Raw genomic sequence first — 10,963 nt, 5'->3', positions numbered from 1 at the left:
CTTTAAATTTAAGTCTTCCACATATTTATTTAATTCCGTTGCTTTCATGCTATCGCCGATAATTGTTAAAAGAAGTAATTGTTAACGAAGTAAGCAGTTAAGGATTGGCTTGCCTAACTCTCATTAGTAGGCGTCATCACGACTTCCGAGGGTAAAAAATCCGGGTCGTGATATTTTGATAGATATCTTTTGTTTTTCTTCTTATTTTGGAGTATTTTGATGGTTGTGTGAAATTGATGAAGGGTTGTTATGATTACTTTGCCCTAATTATTTTGGGATGGCTAATTCATATCGTACTTTCATATATTTTCGTGAAATTGTATGCCATATATTTGACCAATTGGATGAATGACATTGGAGCCTTAGAACTAACAATTAAATATGCTCAAAACTGTTTTCAGTCGATATATTTTGCAATACATGTTTTAATTATATATATATATGTGTGTGTGTGTGTGTGCTGGTGCACATAGGAAGCAGTGATGTTAGATGACAACAACAACCTCTTTCTTTATTCACTTTCAACTAATGCTTCTTCAGTTTTTTACATACTTCCCAGTTACCAATACATTTTTGCACTGAAAAGAGTACGTGTCTCTTCCATTTACTTCTAAAGGATGCTGATTCCACGTGCTTTTTAATTCTACAGAGACAACATATTACATTTTCCTAATATTGCAACTTAGTTATTTTCTCTGGTTCATCGCTTTCTTCTTATCTATCTTGAGTCCATTTCTATTATTTTTGCTCTAGGTTAACAAGTTTAAAAGTGCCAATCAATTTAGTGATTACTCAAATCAGTTCACTATCATGGTGCTGAAATTTCTTTTTATGTCACATTTTCTAGATATTAGAAGAGCTTGAATTTCGACGTGTCTGTTTAGTGTCTATTTCAAAAGGCTTGAGAGCACTTTAGTCATTTAGCATCACTTTTGTTGTATCATACATGTACGTGGCTTTATTTGCCTACCCATAAGTCTACTTGTAATTGTTATATGACTCCAGGTGTGCATCTCTTTTCTTTAACATCTTAATCTTAATTCCCTTTTCTCTCTCTTTCTACTCAATATCCCAATCTGGAATTTTCTAGGCATGCACGGAGAAAAATCAGTACAACAACAATTCACCACAATCAAAGCGTAGCACCGAGAACGGGCAAAAACCAGGTGATGATCCCTTTTTGAGTTGAAATTTGATTTTGGTCTTAAGTCTTTATGCTCGATTATTACCCTATTCCAACTTTTCTTTAAGTGTCTTCTTCTGGCCATTAGCTTTTACTTGATTTCTACATTTTCTCATTTGCTCTTTGGTTTTGGGATTTATCATATATGTGAATTCTGCGGAGTTTCTTGGTGATGGAATTTTGCTGATATGTGTTGGTTTTTGCAATTTCCTTCTTTGTGTTTTTGGGCTCTGTTCTATTTCCTTTATATGGTGATGAGATTTTCATAGATATCTTTTGTTTTTCTTCTTATTTGGACTATTTTGATGGTTGTGTGAAATTGATGAAGGGTTGCTGTGATTTCTTTGCCCTAATTATTTTAGGATGGCTAATTCATATCGTACTTTCATATATTTTCATGAAATTGTATGCCATATGTTTGACCAATTGGCTGAATGACATTGGAGCCTTAGAACTAACAATTAAATATGGTCAAAACTGTTTTCAGTCGGTATATTTTGCAATACATGTTTTAATTATTTATATATATATATATATATATATATGTGTGTGTGTGTGTGTGTGTGTGTGTGTGTGTGTGCGTGCTGGTGCATATAGGAAGAAGTGATGTTAGATGACAACAACAACCTCTTTCTTTCTTCACCTTCAACTAATGCTTCTTCAGTTTTTTACATACTTCCCAGTTACCAATACACTTTTGCACTAAAAAGAGTATGTGTCTCTTCCATTTACTTCTAAAGGATGCTGATTCCACATGTTTTTTAATTCAACAAAGACAACACACTACATTTTCCTAATAGTGCAACTTAGTTGTTTTCTCTGATTCATCGCTTTCTTCTTGTCTATCTTGGGTCCATTTCTATTATTTTTGCTCTCTTTGCTTTTGCTGGAATTTTTTGGGTATTTGGTTTGCTTCTATCGGCAGACTTTTTTTTCTGGGTTTTATGAGTTTGCTTCTACAATTTCCTTTTGGTGTATCTGCTATATCAGTTTTGGTGCATATTCCATATTTTTTAATATTCATGTGTTATCACATTATTTTATGATTGTAACACTTTCGCAGGTCTAGCCTAATACGCAGATCACTTTTTTTTCTATTTCTGAATTATTTTATATGTGAAAATATTATTTTTGAATGTCTGATTATGGCTCCATAACTATCTGCTTTAAGGTTCCAAGGGATTTCAAAAATCATATTTCACGTGGTGGGACCAATTGTTTCAACGAGAAAGTACCAGGTGAATGGGAAAAATACTTTCAATTATGTTCTGTCAATATGTAAGTTCATACATGGCAGAGTATGATAAATTAATACCTCATGTTTTAACATCTTTTTCCCATGGGGCAAATTCTTAGAACCAGACTAAGGTTCTAAAGTGGATTGAAGCTCACATTAGAGCTGTCCACATTAGCTATCAAAACTTTATGAAATCAGAATTGTGTTATAGAAAGAATTTAGCTTTGAACTCTTTCTTTCTTTTGCAGGAATATTATGGCTAAAGATGGGCCAAGATGTACAAAGACAAGTAAGTTTGCCCATTTGTCATTACATGTTTGACTGTTGTTATATGTAAATTTTCATATTCAGACTCAGGGTTAGGATATAATACTTTATCTATGAACTCCTTGCATTTGGAGTTTATATATGAGGATAGAATATATTCTTGGATATTATAAAATTAGCAAAATCTAGCTATTGATATATTTGAATTTTCCTTTTCCTCTAACAGAGATGCATAATATCCAGTTCCCTTTCCTCTCCTTTAGGAGAGTAACTTGATAAAGTATAACAATCTTTGCTAGAACTATCAATGAAGATATGTCCAGAACTTGAGGCAAACTACTTAAATAAAATTTATCTGCGGAACGCTCTCTTCCTATGCATTTCACTAGAGCATAAGCAACTAAAATTCAAGCTTTTTTGTTCTGCTTGTAATGATAGGGAGGCAAAATTAAGTGAATAATCTAATCGTATTGGTGAGTTAGTATATAATTAGCTCTAGGTTCCATTTACTCAAGTCTCAAGTTATGTGGACACATGCTTATAATGTGTAATAACCAAGTTAAAAGAAGAATTTTACAATTGAAAGATCTCATAACGGTATAATAAAATAAATGAACAAGACTAGATGATATAGGAAATGTATTTTTTTTTGATGACCTAGATATTGGCGAACCCTTGTGACCAATTGAAATCTTCTATAATCGTGAAATTTAAATATATTGCTTAGTTCGCATGGCACAGGGCTTGAACTACACTCCCGGGTTGGTATACTAGACGTATTGCCAATGTGCATCTTCACTTGCTCAGTATTAGGTTCATACGACATAGAATGACTATAGGAGTTAGGAAGTGACCACAACAACTCAAATTTATGTGTAACTAATGAAATATGACAACATAATGATTTGAAAGAGAATTTTTGAGTGTTGGTGTTAACATATGATTCCGTGGCTATTATGTATATATATTTTGCTTATTCATTTTAAATTCGATAGCAAATTAACCATTTCGCACCAACACACATCATCAGTTATAAATAATAATAAAATTCAATACAAAATATAGAAAAGGTAGACTAACACGCAAAATGACCACCAAGTCAATTCTTTTAGTTACCAATGTCGTCAAATTTGAATGAAGTGAATTTTTTTGTCTGAATTTAAGCTTTTGCATTTAGGTATTTACTACATTGTTTAACTTACCATATTATTTTAGAGTTGCTTTTTGTATTTCTTGTCAAAAAAATTGAAGCTTTTGTTCATTATTTCAATTAGTGAATACTAAATGGAGCTATTTTCATATCTAAACATCCTCACCAAAAGTATGTTTAGTCTTTATATAATGGATATGGAAGTTTAATACGAGCAACTATATCTCTAAAGCAAGAACATGCCTTTTGGTTATAGTTGGTTGTTGTAAGATAATAAGAAGTATAACATCTATCTGCTTTGAGGAGGTGGTCCACACGTGAAGGTGGGATGATTTGATGAATTAATGGTCACTGAAATGAGTGTTGCTAGGATCTCTGTTGATGCAGCCCCAGTGCATGCTTTAGTAGGAAATGCATTTACTTAACTGGTGGGGCATGCTTTAGTAGGAAATTCATTTACTTAACTGGTTCAAGATGCTACAATTTGCGCGCAAGTTTACTTATTGCTTTTGAAGTGAGTTAGAGGTTGGCACTTATTATGCTTGCCATAATACCAGTAGTTGAATAAATGGGTATGATTAAATCAAATTCATGAAAGAGTTCAATCAAATGCACGAGTTTGTTTGAGTTGCTGGTAAAATTAAAACATATGGATAAACAAGTCTGTGAGTTGCTCTCGAACACCAGTTGAATAAATAGATTAGCCAAGATAGAAATCTTGCTAATAGTATTGCAGATGGTTAAATCATTATTATTTCGATGTTAATGGTACTGGCTAATCTTATTTTTCACAGATTATTTTTGAGGAAGCAAGTTAAGTTTTGAATGATATTGTTGGGAGCATAAGAATTGTTATGTCATGTTGTGCGAAAGAGAAGGTCATGGAAATGTGTAGAAAACAGAGCCAAGAGCTAAGGACTAATGAATGCAAGAAAAAGTAAGATTTCTTAATTGCAAGTAAGGTCTGATCTGTCAATTTCTTCTGTTCTATCTTATGCAGACTTGCAAAATAACTTTTTTGGACGTTTTCGTGCATCTCTGATGCCGCTTGTTTTATTATTATTTTTTCCTAAAATTTTAGTTAAAGCTTGTTAAATGGGCTAATTTATAGTGTTTTGCAGCTTGACAAGTTTTCCCCCCTATGATGATCTATATTTATGTCCCAATCAAGCTCATTCGCACCAAGTATAGCCATGGTGGTTGTGCTCTAATATGTGCTATTTCGGACAAGAAATCGGGAAATTCAAGTGATGATTCTGGTATTACACAAGACATTCTGAAGGGAAATTTTGAGCTATAATATGCAATCTTCAGATATCCATAAAGGCTAGATATTTAAATTTGTGGGTACCGTTGCTTGATCATTCGCTGTGGAAAGCTGAATAGATAATTTGATCCCGTTTATTTGATGTCTTTTTTTTTTTTTAAAAAATAATGACAAAGATCTTTACTACTAGATAATTTATTGGTGAAGTATGAATGGGATGCAAATCTATGAATTTTGGAGTATTTAGAATTTAAGAGATGTTCGAATGCGGTTCTTAGTTCGAGATATGAATATGGTTTTACACTGTGAAATGTCAAGCATGCTTTTGCAATGAAAATTTACAATCAAAGTTGATTGCTACATTATTTGAAATATCTTATCTTTTATTTTTTCTAAATATTTATGGGCAGGAAGCATCAAGGCAGCTCAAGTACAAGAATTGAAAGAAAATTTGGATAGCCATATCATTTATTAGTGTTTTGTGGATCTTAAGGAAAATGAAGGTCTACACATGTCCGAAGCCACAATTGATGTTGTTAGATTAGATTATTCTGTTTTAGTTCAATTTGACGATTTATATGATGTAATGTTGTGATTTTGTCTTCATTTAATTTGATGAAATTTTTATTCTCTGCAAATTCAAAACCAAAAAAAAGTTGATAATAATAGTTTTGACGTTCACAATATTGGGCGCGTCGCCGGCACGATGGCCGTGCGATCCGTCGAGTTATCATGAATCATCGCAGCAACGGGCAAAGCCCGCGTCGACCTTTTATCTAATAAATGCATCCCTTCCAGAAGTCGGGGTTTGTTGCACGTATTAGCTCTAGAATTACTACGGTTATCCGAGTAGTAGATACCATCAAACAAACTATAACTGATTTAATGAGCCATTCGCAGTTTCACAGTCTGAATTTGTTCATACTTACTGTTACGCAACGCCTTCCTGATGATCTTTGGAAGGGCAACGTAAGGCTAAGCAACCGATGTCAGTGCGGTTGCTGTCCGCCAATGAGGTCCTCGCCGCACGCTAGACTAGATTGTCAGTGCCGTGCGGGAAAACCAATGTCGTGAGCAAATTGCGGAAGCTGAGAGAGAATTGGGTTTTGAATGATGATGATGATTTTATTGATGAATGAAAATGCTGATTACAATGATGCGGTGTCGAGGGGAGAGACACCAGAAAATGCTGATTGAAATGTTTGATTGTTTGGTCCCCCTTAATAATGCTTAAAAAAATAAACCAACATTACAAGACTAGTCCTAATAAAGCTGTAGAAGCACACTGAAATGAAAATGATGAAAACTAGTCTATGATTACAATGAAAAGGACTTAGATTATTACAAGGTAAAACTAAGTCCGATGGCAGCATCTTTGTCTTGCGGGTCAGGGTCTGCGCGCGCGTTGCTGTGGGCGCGCGCGACACTTGATGTGCTGGCCTGAGGCTGGGCGCTGGTGCTTGGCATCAGGGTCTGTGTGCGAGGCGCTGTTGGAATGGGCCTGCAGCTGGGCGCTGGCGAGGCATCAGGATCTGCGCGCGCGGCATTGTCAGGGCGCGCGGCGCTGTTGTCATTGGCCAGCCCTTGGGCGCTGGCGAGAGGCATCGGTGGGGCGACAGAGGCACATGCGCGCTTGTCACTTGGCGCAGCCAAGACCACGGGGCCGACCATGGCGCTAGGCATTGTGAGGCTTGCTAGGCCGCCATGGGGCGCGGCCAAGGGGTCATGGGGCATGTCTGGAAAGCAGCCCATGACATTCTCCCCCACCTGAGTTGGCGCCGTCCTCGGAGCCTTATGATGATGATGATGATGATGATGTTTCTGATGGTTGTTGGATGGGAGGTCTGCGCCCCTCTGTTGTTTGAGCTTGCTGTTGTAGCGAAGCAATGATTTCATGCGGCTGACATGGAAGACTGGATGGATCTTCCACCAGGATGGAGTTTTTACCTGGTATGTGGACTCCCCAATGCGTTTTTCAATGGACAGGGGCCCGATGTATTTTTGTTGCAGGCGAGGGTCATGGGTCCTTTCTGCAAACAAGTACCGCTTTGGGATGCATAGCATTACTTTGTCCCCTGGTTGATGTTGGGCAAAGCAAAGCTTTTGTTCGGTGAACCTTTTTGCCCGCTCTTGGGCCCTGATGAGATAGCTCCGCACTATCTCCATGTTGCGCTCCCATTCGCTCGAGAAGTTGGCAGCTCGAGGAGATTTCGGCATGGTTGATGCATTCACCGTTTGCGGGAGAAGCGGTTGCTGTCCGGTAACAATTTCAAAAGGGCTCTTGTTTGTATGATGGCTCTTTTGAGAATTGAAACACAGTTGAGCAGCATCCAGGAGCTTCACCCAATGCTTCTGTGATCCGGTTGCGAAGTTGCGGAGATATTCCTCCAGCATGTCATCGAACCGGTCTGTCTGGCCATCCGATGGTGGATGGATGTCTGTGTTGTGACTCAATGTTGACCCAAAGCACCTGAAGAGATGGGTCCAAAAGTTGCTAGTGAAGCGTGAGTCGCGCCTACTAACAATGTTTTTGGGCAGGCCCCAATGTTTGACAATGTGCGAGAAGAAGAGTCGAGCTGTATCTTCTGCTGAGATGTTTTGCGGGGCTGCTATGAAAGTTGCATAGTCTGAGAACTGATCTATGACAACCATGATGGATGCAAGATTGCCGACTTGGGGCAATCCCGTGATGAATCTGAGGGAAACACTTTCCCATGGTCTCTGAGGGACATGTAATGGCTGCGAGGGTCCCGGCTGTGATGAGTGATCCGACTTGTCCTTGTGGCATGGCTGACAAGTCTTCACACGATGATGAGCGTCACCAGTCTTTTGAGGCCGATGACATGATGACTGATTGTTGCTGCGAAGGGTAGCCTGAACCTGAGGTTCATGTCTGTTGACTACCTTCTCCAACTGCATGGCCGAGATGTTTTCAGCGGCCATCTTTATGGGAAAGCATGGTATGGTGCAGGGCTTGGCCCCGTTTTCTCCCATCATCAGGAGCATGTTGGCAAATGGTACCGGAATGGTGTTGGTTTGCCTCATGAACTCTAAACCCACTATGATGTCGAAGTCATCTATGATTGCGATGCGCAGGTCGATGCTTCCTTTGTATGGGCCAAGTTTCACTGGGACATTTGTAGCTGTTCCACCCAATGTCTGAGGTGGTGAGTTGATAGCCTTGACGCGGCCTTTGCTCTTTTGCACAACAAGACCTAGGCGCTCTACTTGCGTTGATGACAAGTAGTTGTGGGTGGCACCCGTGTCTATCAAGGCGTGAAGGGGCTTGCCGTTCACTTTCAATTCGACGAACATTAGGGTCCTCGCTTGTTTAGGAGGTCTCTCGTCCATCTTTTCTTTCCCTTTCTTGGTGATCGGGACTGATGTTTTCTTAGGAGGACATGCACTGGTCCCCGCTAAGGCATGTGGGATAGAGCCAACAATTGCATTGAAGGCGCCTACCTGGTTGTCTTCTGATGTGTCTGATGCATCTGTCTCATCCTCGACAGTCTGATGATCATTGACCTTGATGTTTGGGCATTCATTGTTCCAATGTGCCCCGCCGCAATGACGACATTTTGAGGGAGGATTTCTCCCCTGATTGTTGTTGATGGATGCAACACTGTTGCTGTTGGAGGGAGGAGTCTTAGTTTTGGATGCACTCCGATCTCCCCCACTTTTGCTTGGGACACCATTGCTGGGATGGTGCCCGTTGAATCCCCCTCAGACAGACGGCTGGGGCCTGTCGTTCTGAGTTCCCAAATGATAATCGCCAAGGCATTCTGCAGCTTGAATGGCCTTGGACAGGGTGTCTACCCGTTGTCGCTGTAGTTCCATACGGGCATGAGGTTTCAAACATTCTATGAATGCGAAGAGTTTGTATTTGTCCCCCATGTCGCGTATGTTTAGCATGAGTGCGGAGAATTCACGCACGTACTCCCTCACTGATTTGGTGTGGCGGAGGTCCCGTAGCTTTCTCCTTGCATTGTATTCCACATTTTCGGGGAAGAATTGCAGGCATATGGCTACCTTCAATTCGTCCCATGTCTGAAGAGTATCTTCACCGGCCTTGATGGCTTCGTATTTGACCCGCCACCAAAGTTTGGCATCGCCCTGAAGATACATGGCAGCAGTCGCTACCTTTTTGGATTCCTCCAAATGGCCCACGGCATCGAAGTATTGTTCGATGTTGAAGATGAAGTTTTCCACTTCTTTAGCATCCCGGGATCCGTCGTATGGCTTTGGCTCCGGTATCTTAAGCTTTTGTGGAATGGGGGTGAGGTCTGCTGCACCCCTGATGTGATGGTCGCCTTCTCGAAGTAGGCTCTGTAAGGCAGCATTGACAACATTGAGCTTGTCTGTCAAGTCGTTTATGGTTTGCTGCATGGCAGTTAGTCTGTCTGCCTCCTGTTGCTGATGGGCTAAATCGTCGGCACGCTCCTGTTGGAGGTCCTCAAATTTGCCATGAATATTGGCAGTTTCGATGGCTGCCGCTTGTCGGTCGTCGTCAGAGTCACGACTGATGTTTGCAATGTCATTTTCGGCCTGCCGCATTCGGCGGTCCAGGTCGTCCAACCTTTGCACTAGGTTGTTGTTTTGATCAGGCACCGTATCCACGATGGGTCGTAATCGGTCAACCGTCTCTTCTAGGGATGCTAGACGCTCCCCATGATTCACCATGGTCAGAAATGGTGATGATGGCAAATGTGTTCCCTCGTCCGATGTCGAGCCTAGGCTCTGATACCAACTGTTACGCAACGCCTTCCTGATGTTCTGTGGAAGGGCAACATAAGGCTAAGCAACCGATGTCAGTGCGGTTGCTGTCCGCCAATGAGGTCCTCGCCGCACGCTAGACTAGATTGTCAGTGCCGTGCGGGAAAACCAATGTCGTGAGCAAATTGCGGAAGCTGAGAGAGAATTGGGTTTTGAATGATGATGATGATTTTATTGATGAATGAAAATGCTGATTACAATGATGCGGTGTCGAGGGGAGAGACACCAGAAAATGCTGATTGAAATGTTTGATTGTTTGGTCCCCCTTAATAATGCTTAAAAAAATAAACCAACATTACAAGACTAGTCCTAATAAAGCTGTAGAAGCACACTGAAATGAAAATGATGAAAACTAGTCTATGATTACAATGAAAAGGACTTAGATTATTACAAGGTAAAACTAAGTCCGATGGCAGCATCTTTGTCTTGCGGGTCAGGGTCTGCGCGCGCGTTGCTGTGGGCGCGCGCGACACTTGATGTGCTGGCCTGAGGCTGGGCGCTGGTGCTTGGCATCAGGGTCTGTGCGCGAGGCGCTGTTGGAATGGGCCTGCAGCTGGGCGCTGGCGAGGCATCAGGATCTGCGCGCGCGGCATTGTCAGGGCGCGCGGCGCTGTTGTCATTGGCCAGCCCTTGGGCGCTGGCGAGAGGCATCGGTGGGGCGACAGAGGCACATGCGCGCTTGTCACTTGGCGCAGCCAAGACCACGGGGCCGACCATGGCGCTAGGCATTGTGAGGCTTGCTAGGCCGCCATGGGGCGCGACCAAGGGGTCATGGGGCATGTCTGGAAAGCAGCCCATGACATTCTATTTTGAATTATTCTTTTGTAATTTTTAGACTAGAAGTAGCTAATTAGTATTTTATTTTATAACTTTAATTTAGTAAGAATAGAATTTAAAAAAAATATTCTACTACTTCATCATTCTTAATCACTCGCACCCCATTTTCTTAGACAATTTCTATCTCACTACATGACAAAAAATATAGCTTGCTCACCAAAAATATTACTATACAAGATAAATCCTACATACTTACGTTTGGACGAGGGAGGAAAGCTTTATCCTTAAAAAACAAATAATAAAAGATTA

The 10,963-nt window shown here is 40.6% G+C and overlaps 1 long non-coding RNA gene across 1 annotated transcript; it reads left to right on the top strand.

Annotated features, from left to right (window-relative positions):
* The first annotated feature begins 1,104 nt into the window (after positions 1-1,104).
* On the top strand, positions 1,105-5,586 carry LOC104249138 (uncharacterized). The gene is made up of 6 exons (XR_716644.2): positions 1,105-1,166; positions 2,355-2,421; positions 2,669-2,709; positions 4,632-4,774; positions 4,959-5,096; positions 5,515-5,586. It is a non-coding gene; the product is annotated as an uncharacterized lncRNA (long non-coding RNA).
* The last annotated feature ends 5,377 nt before the right edge of the window (positions 5,587-10,963 follow it).

This window comes from Nicotiana sylvestris, chromosome 10 (genome assembly GCF_000393655.2).
Source record: "Nicotiana sylvestris chromosome 10, ASM39365v2, whole genome shotgun sequence".
NCBI lineage: Eukaryota > Viridiplantae > Streptophyta > Magnoliopsida > Solanales > Solanaceae > Nicotiana > Nicotiana sylvestris.
This window is presented reverse-complemented; position numbering and strand designations above follow the sequence as displayed.